The sequence below is a fragment of the Vipera berus genome (genome assembly GCF_964194415.1).
Source record: "Vipera berus genome assembly, chromosome: 2".
In the NCBI taxonomy this organism is placed as follows: Eukaryota; Metazoa; Chordata; class Lepidosauria; order Squamata; family Viperidae; genus Vipera; species Vipera berus.
The window spans coordinates 121,934,549-121,947,416 of record NC_138203.1 but is presented as its reverse complement, the minus strand read 5'-3'; positions in this window follow the sequence as shown (position 1 = coordinate 121,947,416).

The window sequence follows — 12,868 nt, the reverse complement described above, 5'->3', positions numbered from 1 at the left end:
ATAATTGTCTTTCCAATTTAAAGATTAAGATTGCTTTTGCCAAATACAGTATGTCAGTATTTGGCAAAAGCCTGCCAAGAGTACTTTTTCCTCCCCCAAACCATCAGTGGACCCCTGATGTGATGAGTCTGTCACTCTTGTCATGTCCTGTCATCCTGTATTTTCATTTCCCTTTATTCCTTCCTATGCACTCCTGATTTTTCAACTGAGGCACTGTCTTGCATAGTGGTTAAAGGTGCTGGATTAAGAACCAAGAGACATTTAAGTTCTAGATTTCCCTTATGCATAAAATCCAGTTAGGTGACTTTGGCCCAGTCCTTTTCTCTCAGCCCAACCACCTCACCTCACGGGGTTGCTGTTGTGGGAAAAAATAAGGGCTGGGAACATAATCTATGCTGCCTTGACTTGTACAATAACAGTAATTTCCAGCCTGTCTGGTCAAACCTGGCAATGTTATTCTCAAGCAATGGTATGTAGCAAAGCTGAACAAAATAATGATTAATGTGGGAAATTTTGATTGCTCAGACCCCTACAGGCATACACCACATACCCATACCCCAAAGTCCACAGTTGTCATTGAAGCAAAATGTAGATGTCAGCTGCTTTCAAAAACAACACTGTTTTTGATACTCTGCTCTGCTGGTAGAATTGACAGTACCCCACAGGTGCCCACACTTAGCAGTAAGGTCTCCGTCTCCCAGGTGGCTTCATGCTGGCCCTCTGGAGCCTCAGGCAAGGAGAACGTAGATGAAAGGACCTTGGTCTTGCCCTCACCTACCTGATTTCCTAATGTTAGCATCCTTGGGGGCACAGATCATGGTTAAAGAGGCATTGGAGTGTATTCTAATATTGCACATGGAGAAACAGAACAGAGATGAATCCAAGAGGGCAGAAAGTGGCTTGTTTTTGAGGTGAATATGCCCATGTATCCCAGTAGCAGCTTTCAGGTGGAAGGAAAAGCTAGCAGGTTGGAAAGGAAAATAGAGTTAGCAGCCCACAGTAAAGCAACAGTCTGCCATGACCCTTCCCATAGCTATACACAGTACCTGGTAAACTGCATGAACTTCCCAGAGGGGCAATCCAAGGTCTCCCGCATCATTTCTGACCTGTGCAGACTGGTGCCTCAAGCATTTCCGGTCTTCAAATGCTGAATCCACCAGAGGGGCCCTGTTAAAAGAGGAGATGAATGAGTTGCAACATAAGGGAATTGGCATGCTGGTAGTAGCAATATGCTCTTGTACTTCCTTTTGCAATGGCACAAGCCGCATGCCAGCTGGGGATGCTTGGTCTGGCATTCCTACAGGAGCCTCTCCAAAGAGCTGAAGATTTTCACTGTCATGAATATTAGGGAATGTTGGGGGAGGGGTTGCTTTTAAAAAGCAATGTCCCCCACCTGCAGACAGCATCACGCCTGAGGATTGGAAACCAAGTATGTTGCTCAGCAGCATACGCTGGGAATACTGATCTTGACTGACTGTTTTATAAACAAGAGTCAGATAACAGAAAACTTCTGTGTAGGAAAATGAGTAGCTACGTGATAGATGACTCCAAAAGGTGGGAGGAAGAGACCAAGAATTAGATATATGAATGGAAGGATTCCCGGGGCTGTTACACTATATGGAGAAGTTCCTGTATGTATGGCTTCCTATTTTTCTCCAAAAAATATTTTCATTTATCCTTTTGGGGGGGGGTCTAATGGGAGAAAGTAGACAGGGGAGAGAATCTAGCTACAGGAGACTTGACAATTGGAGCCTGGAGATGTCACTCTGTACTAGACTTTTTACTGCCAATTTGTGAAGAGGATTTCTTTCCTGGTACGGTACTCTTGCTGCCTCCTTGGGTTATTAGCTCCCAGCATTCCTCCCCCAACCCTGTTCCTCTGACACTTTCCACTTCTAGTTCAGTTTAAGGTCTTCCGAATACAGTAAAATTCTCAACGCTGTTCTCAAATTCTGTTTCTGCCATTGTGAGAACAGCTTATCCCTGCCCTCCTTACACTCTTGATGTAGGTCATAGTCTAGTAATTGAAATCTTTCTCAGAGACCTCTGCTTAGCCAGTTGTTATTTTTAGGATCCCACTCTCCTTTCTTCTTGGACTACAGTGGGGAGGATGGATTCATCCCTGCGTACCTCCCGCAGTGAAGACAGAGGAGAATTCTTCATTCACCACCTCTGCAATCTCCCCGTCCTTCTTTGATCCCTTTCTCATTCTATGATCCCATCACTTTTGTAGCTGGCTTCCTGGCTTCTGATCTACTTAAATGTTCTATTTCTTATTGATCTTAATATTATTAACAACATGATTCTCAAAACTTTGTCATGCAGACATGATTGTATTTTGTTTTAAGGGGGGGCAGGTTCACATTTCTTTTTTATCCCTTTTAGGCAAGAGTTTCATTTAATGGAGGCTTCTTTTCTGTCATACGTTTGATAGTATTCCATGCTACCTGTATTTGTTTTTTGTGGGTTTTTTTTTACATTGTTGAACTGTCCACCTCCCTCAGAGATGGACTCTGGGCAATGTGTTAAACACCACTTGGATTTGTGGCATCTTTCCTAACCCAAGTTATGCCTCCTTGCTGGGATTATTATATTGTGGTGATGGATAGCCTCTCAGCCTGCTGGAGAAGTCTGCTTCTATCAACTTTCCCACTGGCCCTGCTGGCTGGAGCCCATGGGGACCAGAGACTCGCAATATCTGCAAGATAGCAGTTCCCTACCTTTACTGTAAAGGGACGCAGTGGCTCAGTGGGTTAGGATGCTGAGCTTGTCGATCAGAAGCCTTTACCTTTACCTTTGCTGTAGAATGATGATGCATTGGAGTTAGAGACACTCTTGAAGAGCAGACATCAGTCAGGCTCCAGCAGCATGAATAATACTTGACCTCAGTGCTTGCAGCTGGCATCTTGAGCTGGCAAGAAGGGATCTGATGTTTCCTCTAAAGGGATTGATCCATTGGCAAGTGCTCAACATCAGTGTAGAAGTGTTCAGCTTCTCAGCACCAGTACTTGAAGACCATTTGGGCTGGCAGCTTGTTAATGCAAAAGGTAGCGCAATTACCACTGCACGAATCTGTGACCCTCTGTTTTTGCACCAGAACGAGTGGTGGGATTCAGCCAGTTTGCACCAGTTCAGCAGAACCAGTAAGTAAGTTTTTGTTGCCCAGGCCCAGAATGGACTTCCAGAAGCGGCATCCATACAGAGAACTGGTTGTTCACATATTTGAATCACACTACTGACCAGAACCCTTTGGAAAATCAGAAATCTCAGGGATATCTGAATATATCCTCATTATCATCTGCCCTACCCCAAACAAGCTGCTTGTATTATCAAACTATTACCCAGAATATGCCACATATTGCTCCTTATATAGCTTCATTTTCTGGAACTATAATGTAGTTCATTTCCATGTAAACATGGATAAATCTTCAACTTTCATCTTTAATGTAGCCCCATCCTATGTAAAATCTGTGTGCCTCCATTGCTCTAATTGTGGATAGACAATGTTTTTGTGGTCAGGGTGTGTGCCTTGCAATTAGTATGAGGGTGTGATTGATTTTTCGGCATCCAGAGACTTGAGAATGACACAATAACATAATGATGTCACCCAAGTACTGATATACATATACATCACACTATACCCTTTTGGGGTGAGCAACATTAGGCAGAGTGCAGAAAAGAAGAAATTACGGTAATAGAAATTCAAGGCACAAAACTGTTAACAAGAAAAGAAAAAGGAAGCTTAGCTAAAATTGAATTAAAGCCCAACACCATTCACCATATTTCTCCATATCTTTAGAATCCTCAAAAATCATATTAGCTGTTCATACTTGGATTTATACATTAAACTTTAAAAATTTTCACCTTTCTGAGAATATCATCTATACAATCATGATTTTCTCGGTCTTCCCTCTCATCTCAACAGTTTAATCTTCATTCATTCTCTCTATAAATAACTTCAGTGCCTTTTTGTAAGACTTCATTCATTCAGCACCTTTTTTCTTGACCCTATGTCTTCTTTTACTCACACAGTTCTTAAACACCATTCGCCTCACATTAAATTTCTGTTTCTCATGAAGTGATTCTTGCTGCCATATAGCAAAGTAGACCAAAGTACAATCCTAGTCACAGCCATTTTTTACTCTTTTAACATTCATTCCCTGCAATAGACCACCTACTGTACACTATCCTTCTAACAGCAGTTACATGTCTGAAAGTTTCTCTACCCATTATTCCACTCCATTCCATTTTTCCTAACTGTTCCTTGCACTTTCACCATATAATTGCACTAAGGCAATATTCTACTCTCAACATCAGTCCCTCACATACATCGTTACTCATCCACAGCCTTTTTCGCTTCATTATTTGCCAAGTATCCCTTTCTACACATTCCACTCTTTAATGTCTTTTCTTTCTGTTCAAAGGAGTTTTCACATCCTTCTTTCTTACATCCATTTTCCATTCACTCTGCTGGACGAGTAATTTATCTTCTAATATTTTTTCCATACAGGATTCATCGTTTCTCTCCCTTTAATTATTTGTCTTCACTTTAGTTTCTTTTAATTTTTATTCCATGTTCATTTTGCCCAAGATCCAGTCTTGACAGTACCAGAAAATAATAACTGAGAACTTCTTGTCACTCTTTTGTCCTTCAGTAATGTTTTCCATATTTCATGGTAAACAATGAATCCAATTATAGTTTTGGATTTACCATGTGTCGATATGAATAGACTTGTATTCAAACCACATTTCTGAAAAACAAATAAATGTTTTTCTAGACAGATTCTTTCCAAAAATAATCACCATTCTCATTATTCCTGGCTCTCCAAATGAGCCAATTTCTTTTTCTATGATCTCTAGTTTCATTCCTACTCAACCATTAATATTATTTTCCAAATACGTTTTCTATTGGGTCATATTTATTCAAAATGTTGCAATTTTTTTTCTCCCAAACTCAACTTTATTTCTTCCCTTAGTGCTATTCACTGGAATATACTATCCATCTATCAACCATCTATTGATTCCAAATTTTATGTGGATTCAGACCAAGCAAGATGACTGTAATTCACATTTTGTGTATAACATTTTAGCTCTGTCTTCACAATTAAACCTTCACTCAAATGTTCTCTCCTTCCACTTTCTCTTCCATTTACCCACATTTATCTTTTCTTTCCTTCATTTCATTCTTTAACATGTTCTTTAGAGTTATTCCAAATTGCCATCTTTTGTATGCCATGATCATCACCAGAGGGGCCTAAATATTGAGCTTAACTGCCCATCATGGATTTGGTCCATCAAGGCTTTCACATAAGGTTTTTTTAAAAAACAAAAACAAAAAAAGTAGCTGTGGACTAAGTTATTAGATGTAGATGTATCTATGTCACATGCAGTTTTTTCTGCTAATGATAAGACCTGGCCAGTTTTAGCACACTTGGCCAGTGTGCAATAAGCGCAAAAGCCCATTTTTCCCCAAGAGTGCTCATGCTATTTTATGCAAACCAGAATTTATAATCTAGGGATCACCTCAAGATGTGGCATCACAGTAGATATGCTGAAAATTTTAACCCAATGTGTTCAGGGGTCTTTGAAAGGGATTGCATGAAGCCTAGCAGAATCTTAAGGTTCTTATATTATTTTCATTACTATCTGAGAGAAGATAGAGGGGAAAAGATAGAGTAAATCACACTATTGCAAACTAGCATTTGCTGCTAGGAACTTGGTCATCAAGCTCAGTTTTTGTCCATTAAAATCATGCCATTATTCTTCAATCTATAGCTGTTTCTCTGCCAAGTTAGCAATTAATAAAAACCACAGTGCCTGAAGACTTGTTTTGGATTCAAGGTTGGCTCTTCATTTGATCCTAAAATTATCCTCCAAATTCTCTTCTGTGAATGTTGATGTCCAAAATGTTAGAAACTATTACCACATATGAGATAAGTTATATAGCTGGGATTTCTTATTTGAAGCTTGCCAGTCTTGGCTTAGGTGATTTTAATAGTCCTAAAGTATTTGCATTTTGTCAAAGGTTTACATTTAGAATGCAGAGTTCCAATTTCCCATTCAAACTCTTGCTTTTAGACTATTTGAATGGCAAATTTGAGGATTTAAACAGAATTTAATATTTCTACTCAACGCATCTAACTCATTTTCATGGGTGTAGTTTAACCAGAAAACAGGAGAGCTAGGGAGTATAGCTTCTAAGACAATTTGAATGCTCTTAACTGTTTCCCCCTCTACCCTCTACTTTTTTCTAATTAACTTCTGCAGTAATATTTTTTATGGATTAGACTATGTATGGCCACTACATTCTTCCACATGAACTAACATATTTCCCATAAGAGGGCCAGGAGAAATCCTGGGTTTAAAACACTAGTTTAGGAATAAACAGTAAAAAGTATTAAAGTACAGCTCCTTGTCATAGGCCAGGGGTGTCAAACTCAATTTCATTGAGGGCTGCATCAGCATTGCGGTTGCCCTCAAGGGGCTGGGTGGGTGTGGCCTGGGTGGGCATGGCCTACTGGGTGGGTGTGGCCAGTTCTACATCGTTCGCATCAAGGGTGCCTATGGGGGCCTGGGCAGGAGTGGGACAGATCTGAGGGTCTCTGGCAGAAGGAGGGTCTCTGGGCCAGGGCCAAGGCAGTGGGGGCCGTTCCCTCACTGTTTCCAGGATGGCTTCGCGGGCCACATGAAACCACTTTGCGGGCCGGATCCGGCCCCCGGGCCTTGTGTTTGACATGTCTGTCATAGGCCAACCAACTGAAAGCTAAGGAAAACTGAAGTCCAAAATACCTGGGGGCATTACTTTGCTTAACTTTGGTGCCTTCAAATCAGTCTTGACTCCTGACAAAAAAACTCCTGCAATTTTCGTAGCAAGATTTCAGAAGTGGTTTGCCCTTACCTGCTATCTAGGTCTGAGAGACAGTGACTAGCCGAAGATCACCCAGCTGATTTTGTGCTTAAGGTGGGACTAGAACTAATCATGTCCCAATTTCTAGTTTGGTGTCTTAATTACTACTTTGGATTGGCTCTCACAGATATATTATATGCGCTATTTATTTGTTTGTTTATTATTTATTTATTTATTTATTTGAAAGGACACATTCTAATCTCTGTGGCTGCTAGGGGAGATTTGGGAATTGGTTGTGGAAGAACCAAAGTTAGGGAACGGGCATAATTCTAATTGGTTCTTTGGATGAGGGTCATTGCTCTGCCTGGCTTGCTAGCTTCTTTCTCATAAGGAAAACTGGAAGAAATTAAACAAGATTCTAGTTTGCATTAAGCAGACAGATTACAGAATATCTGTATTTGGCATATAGCCCAATGTGAACACTTGAATGCGTGTTTTATAAAAGCATATAGATAGTGAGATTTACCTCAAGATGATGCAGTGGAAATGGTTTCTTTAATTTGCATTTTTTTCCAATTTCCTACAGGAATACTGTACTTTTAGACTGAGACTCTGGCACAGTTTCTGAATGCCAATGTATTTGCCTGTTTCTTTGTTAAATCAGGAAGGCAACGTAAATGACTGACATGGTCACATGGCTTTGGTTTACGATTCAGTTTCAAAAGGCTTACTGAAATGTGAAATAATAATAATAATAAAGGACTCAAATCCTCAGCATGGTACCAGTTGGCAAGAGTGAATTTTTAATAGCCACAGCTAGAGGTGGCTGTACTGCAGCTGGAGATGAATCTGATTTTTGAGGCAATTATGGGTGGTGGACTGCAAGACAAGCAGATCTGAGATTACGGAGCATGATCCATCAGAATGTCCTCCTACAAGCCTCACTGAACACAATTGCTTGATTATATCCATCTTTTTTTTAACCATCAACATTCCTATGCTTTTAGTAGGGCAGCCAAGCACCCAGAAATATAGCTGATTTTGCTTTTCTGAATATAGAGCTAAAGTCAAGTGATAAAGCTTTCCCCTTATTACTGCATATCAAGATATTGTTAAGACACAGTACTGAGACCAGTAAAAATGGGGGGGAAAGGGCAATGCTAAAACGTAATGAGAAAAACATACAGGAATATGGTTTTAATGTCTCCCCCCCCCAAAAAAAAATCAAGAGATCAGCTTTGGGGGAAAATGAAATATATACCAATAGGCAGCTGACTGGGTTTGCTTCCCATTCTGTTCTCTATATTTTGGTTTGCAATTTCCTGAGCTAAACATTTATTATAATCACACTAATGGCCCAGAGAGCCTTCCTAATGTAGTGGGAATACAATTTCCAGAAATGTATTCATGCTGGCTGGAAGTACTGGGAGTTGTGATTCTGAATCAACTGTAGGGAGTGAAATTGGAGAAAGATAGCTTCGCTGCTGATCGAGCACTGATAAGGATAATAGAGTTGGTCCATGGGTCCCATTTCCTAGCAAAAGGTCTCCAGTTTCAATATAGTTTAAATTAATGGGCATAGAAGGGGGAAGACAGGACTTCTACCATCTTGCCTTTTGTGACCTGTACTCCACACAGACACTGCCCATGGACATCCTCAATTTGAATGTCCCCATAAGGAATACGGGGAAGGCCTTCCCACCTTCTGCCTTAAGTAGAGTTGCCAAATACAAGCCACAAGTCATACGGTTCCTCTGAAACAAAGGAAGAAGTGAGAGATGTTCTCACGGTTTTCTCAGACTTCCTTTCTTGTCCCTCACCATTGCTCTCCCCATTTCTCCCAAGCCTGGAACAGAAACAGAACAGCAGATGCAACATCACATGGACAGAGAGGTAGCTTACAAAATGATCCAGGAAGGAATGCATGGGGATATTCAGGCTTGCCTGGAAGATGATTCTGACACCATAACCTAAAGTCATTTCAGGGGGAATGAGGTGAGTTGTGGATTACAACTGGCCACCAAAAATCTGAATTACATCTGAAAACAGGCAGAGGACATGGCATGCTTATCCACTTTTAGGCCTTGAGGTGAATTAGAGCATCTCCTTTTCCTTAATGCACAGTCAAAGTAGACAATAGGCCAGCTTATATATTTCAGAACTGGACAGGTCCCAAGAACTCTGCAACTGTCAGACCTCCTTCTATTTTATTGCTGCTCCTCCGTTGGTGGAGTTCTTTCAGCTTCTCTTTGTTATAATCCTCAAGGCTCTCCTAGTGGTCCTGCTTCCTTTTTGCTGTGCAGCTTTTGGGATAGATAATTATGCACAGGGGCTCAAGAGGACAAAACCTAGACGGAGCAGCTTCACATTGTCTGGATAAAGGAAATATCCTGAGGAAGTACAAATACAAACAGACCCACAACCATACGTCTTTAAATGGCCCAATCCATTTTTGAGTGACTTACCATGGCTTATTTAAGCTAAAATTTCAAGCTTTGTCTGAACAGGGAAAGAGCGACATAGATTTCACTTACATCTAGATAAGTTGTAATATAAATCTGACATAGGCAATGGGAAAATCATTTGTGAACAAGGTACAATGTCACCATCAAAACAAGCGCATGAGGTAATGGGCAAGAAAGGGGCACCGTTACCCTAGATTATGGTTTTTTTTAAAAAAAGTATCAGTAATATATGCATAGATTACTTGGTTCTTCACAGGATAACAATTAAGTGAAATCTCATCGACACAAAACACAAATGGGAACTGTAGTATCTACAAGAAGTCCCTAGGTGTAGAGGAATGTGACTCTAGCCCTGAGGAGGGGGGCAAAGTATTTGCGCAGTGCTGGGAATGGGGAAGTGTGAAAGACTCAACAGCACCACTTTAATCTTGTTGTCCTTAAAAAGAGGCAATGAAGGGTTTGGGGCAGGCTTTCAAGATTTAATTTAATTTAATTTTAATTTAATAATATTTATATACCGCCCTTCTCCCTAAGGACTCAGGGCGGTTCACAGGGCAGAATAAAATACCAAATACAAACATTAAAAAGAGATTAAATGATTGCCCAAGTTAAAACAATAGGAATACAATTCTAAAAACCCCAAGATAAAATTAAGACACCAAAAATAAAACAACCCCACCGGTCCCCATCAGGCTAGGCCGGCTTGTACAAACAAAAACATCTTGAGATCGCGACGAAAGGAGCGAAGATCGGGCGCCATCCGGAGCTCTACTGGTAGCTGATTCCACAGCTCCGGAGCGCCCACAGAGAAGGATCTCCCCCTGGGGGCCACCAATCGACATTCTCTGATCGGTGGCACCCTGAGGAGGCCCTCTCTGTGGGAACGCACAGGGCGCAGGGAGCTTGATGCCGGCAGCAGATGTTCCCTAACGTACTCCGGCCCCATGCCATGGAGGGCTTTGAACACCGTTACCAGTACCTTGAATCTCACCCGGAAGACAACTGGCAACCAATGCAGCTCGCGGAGCAGAGGTGTAACGTGGGAGTATCGGGAGACTCCCAACACAACTCTCGCGGCTGCATTCTGTACCAGTTGGAGCTTCCGGGTGGTCCTCAAGGGCAGCCCCATGTAGAGAGCGTTGCAGTAGTCCAGACGAGAGGACACGAGCGCATGAGTGACCGTGCACAAATCATCCCGGCTAAGATAGGGCCGCAACTGGCGCACCAGGCGAACCTGGGCGAAGGCCCCCCTAGTCACAGCTCCTATATGGTCTTCCAAGGTGAGCCGTGAATCTAGGAGGACTCCCAAGTTGCGAGCCCTATCTACGGGGGGTAAAAGTTCACCCCCCATAGCCAGAGGTGGAATGTCCGAATAAACCCGGGATGAAGGTATGCAAAGCCACTCAGTCTTGTCGGGGTTGAGTTGAAGTCTGTTCCTCCCCATCCAGACCCGAACCGCCTCCAGGCAACGGGACATCACGTTGAGGGCATCACTGGGGTGGTTTGGGGTCGAAAGGAAAAGTTGGGTATCATCAGCGTACTGATGATACCCAACTCCAAAGCCACGAATGATCTCACCCAGCGGTTTCATGTAGATGTTTAACAGGAGAGGCGAGAGGACCGACCCCTGAGGAACTCCACAAATGAGAGACCTCGCGGTCGACCTCTGCCCTCCTGCCAACACCGACTGCGAACGTCCCTGGAGATAGGAGGAGAACCACTGTAAGACTGTGCCTCCCACTCCCAGTCCCCTGAGACGCCGCAGCAAGATACCATGGTCGATGGTATCGAAAGCCGCCGAGAGGTCTAATAGGACTAGAACAGAGGAATATCCCCTGTCCCGAGCCCTCCAGAGATCATTCACCAGCGCGACCAATGCCGTCTCCGTGCTGTGCCCGGGCCTGAAACCCGATTGGTACGGGTCTAGATAATCCGCTTCATCCAGGACCAGAGGGAGCTGATGCGCCACCACACTCTCAACAACCTTCGCAAGAAAGATTCTGTTAAGATACCCAATCAGGTCTTATTGGGATTCCCCTGATAACATGCCAAGTTTGAGAATGATGAGTATAGTCTGAACCCTGGAGAACTGCTGCTATGAAAGCATATTTTTCCTATTAGAGGAAATCTGAAACTCTTACCTTTCATCTTTTCTGTGAAAAGATCTTCAGAAGAAAACTACAAAGCTCTCCAGCTTGGGAATCCTGACTGGTTAAAACTGTGTTTTTCCTCACCAAATGATTTGTTTCTATAGTTCACTGAAATTATAGACTGTTGCCCTAGCCCAGCACCAGGTTAGTTAACATTTTGGTTATTTTCCGCTTATTGTGTGGCCATTGAGAGAATGGAATACAGGTATTCCCTCAATCAGATCTTATCCTCCACTACTGGCTTTGTCCAAATTCTGTAGAAGCCAAGTAAGCACATTTCCCTAAGAAACTAATCAGCACTGAAGCACTCTTTACCTGAAAATATTTGACTATCTGCAGTGGAATAGGAGCAGGAAGAAATACTGAATCTCACCCCAATCAAGTCCTTATAGATTCTCTATTCCTGGATTCACGCCTAAAAAAAATCAACTCTCCTGGTTCTTTTGCAAAGAAAAAACAGGACTGCCCAGAATATGAGGCATCAAAATGTTGGCACTGTGCACCAGAAAACTAGTGAGTAGCTGAAGGGGACCAAGGATGCTTCATGCTGAGGAAAGAAGATACATGCAGTTGTTGTCACTTCTTGTCTAAGAGGATCTTCTTGAGTGAAGGGAGACTGCTGACATCTCTGGCTGAGCTGCCTGTGTATACTGTAGTTCCCACCCCCTTCTACTGCCTGAATTGTGAAAGGCAGGTAAAATACAGAAGACTGGCTGTAGGTATGGAGGGCCCCATCCGCCTCCTTCCTCTATTTCCAGGACTCTGTTCCTTGAACAAAACACAGTGGAAGGGGGAGAACAGAAAGCCTCTCTCACCATCTTTGATTGGAAGACTAAATTCCTAGTTTGGAAAGAATTCCCTATGGTTCAAAGGGCTCAGGTCATACAGATCAATAGCCCTGACATTTTCTTTAACAACAATGGCCTTCAAATGGGTTGGACTACAGCCCCCATAATCCTTTGGGAGATAACCAAGATCTCAAATCTCTCCAAAGCATGAAATACTTGCCATTTTCTTCTATGATTATTAATTCCATCAGTATGGATTGGTAAAAGCTTCCCCATCATATTAGGACCAGTCATATGCAAACCTGGATCTAAAGATTTGCTTGATTTTCAAGATTATAAAAAACAAGAATGGGGCAACATTGCTTATCCTTGGAAAATATAATTTTGTTCCAGGTCCCCAAGTGTCAAAGTCCAAGTGAGGTGATATAATCATCTTGTGGGCTACTTGTACCATAAGCAAAAGCTATCAACTGATTTTTGGTTCAAAGATTTTACTCCCATTCCTACCACCCAGGGTTCTACCCCAGGGAATTTTTCTGTATCAGCTGCTGATAAAGGCACCTGAACTGGGGCCATAATTTATGGATGATCCTCAGAGGACCCTTGCCCTTTCTCTCA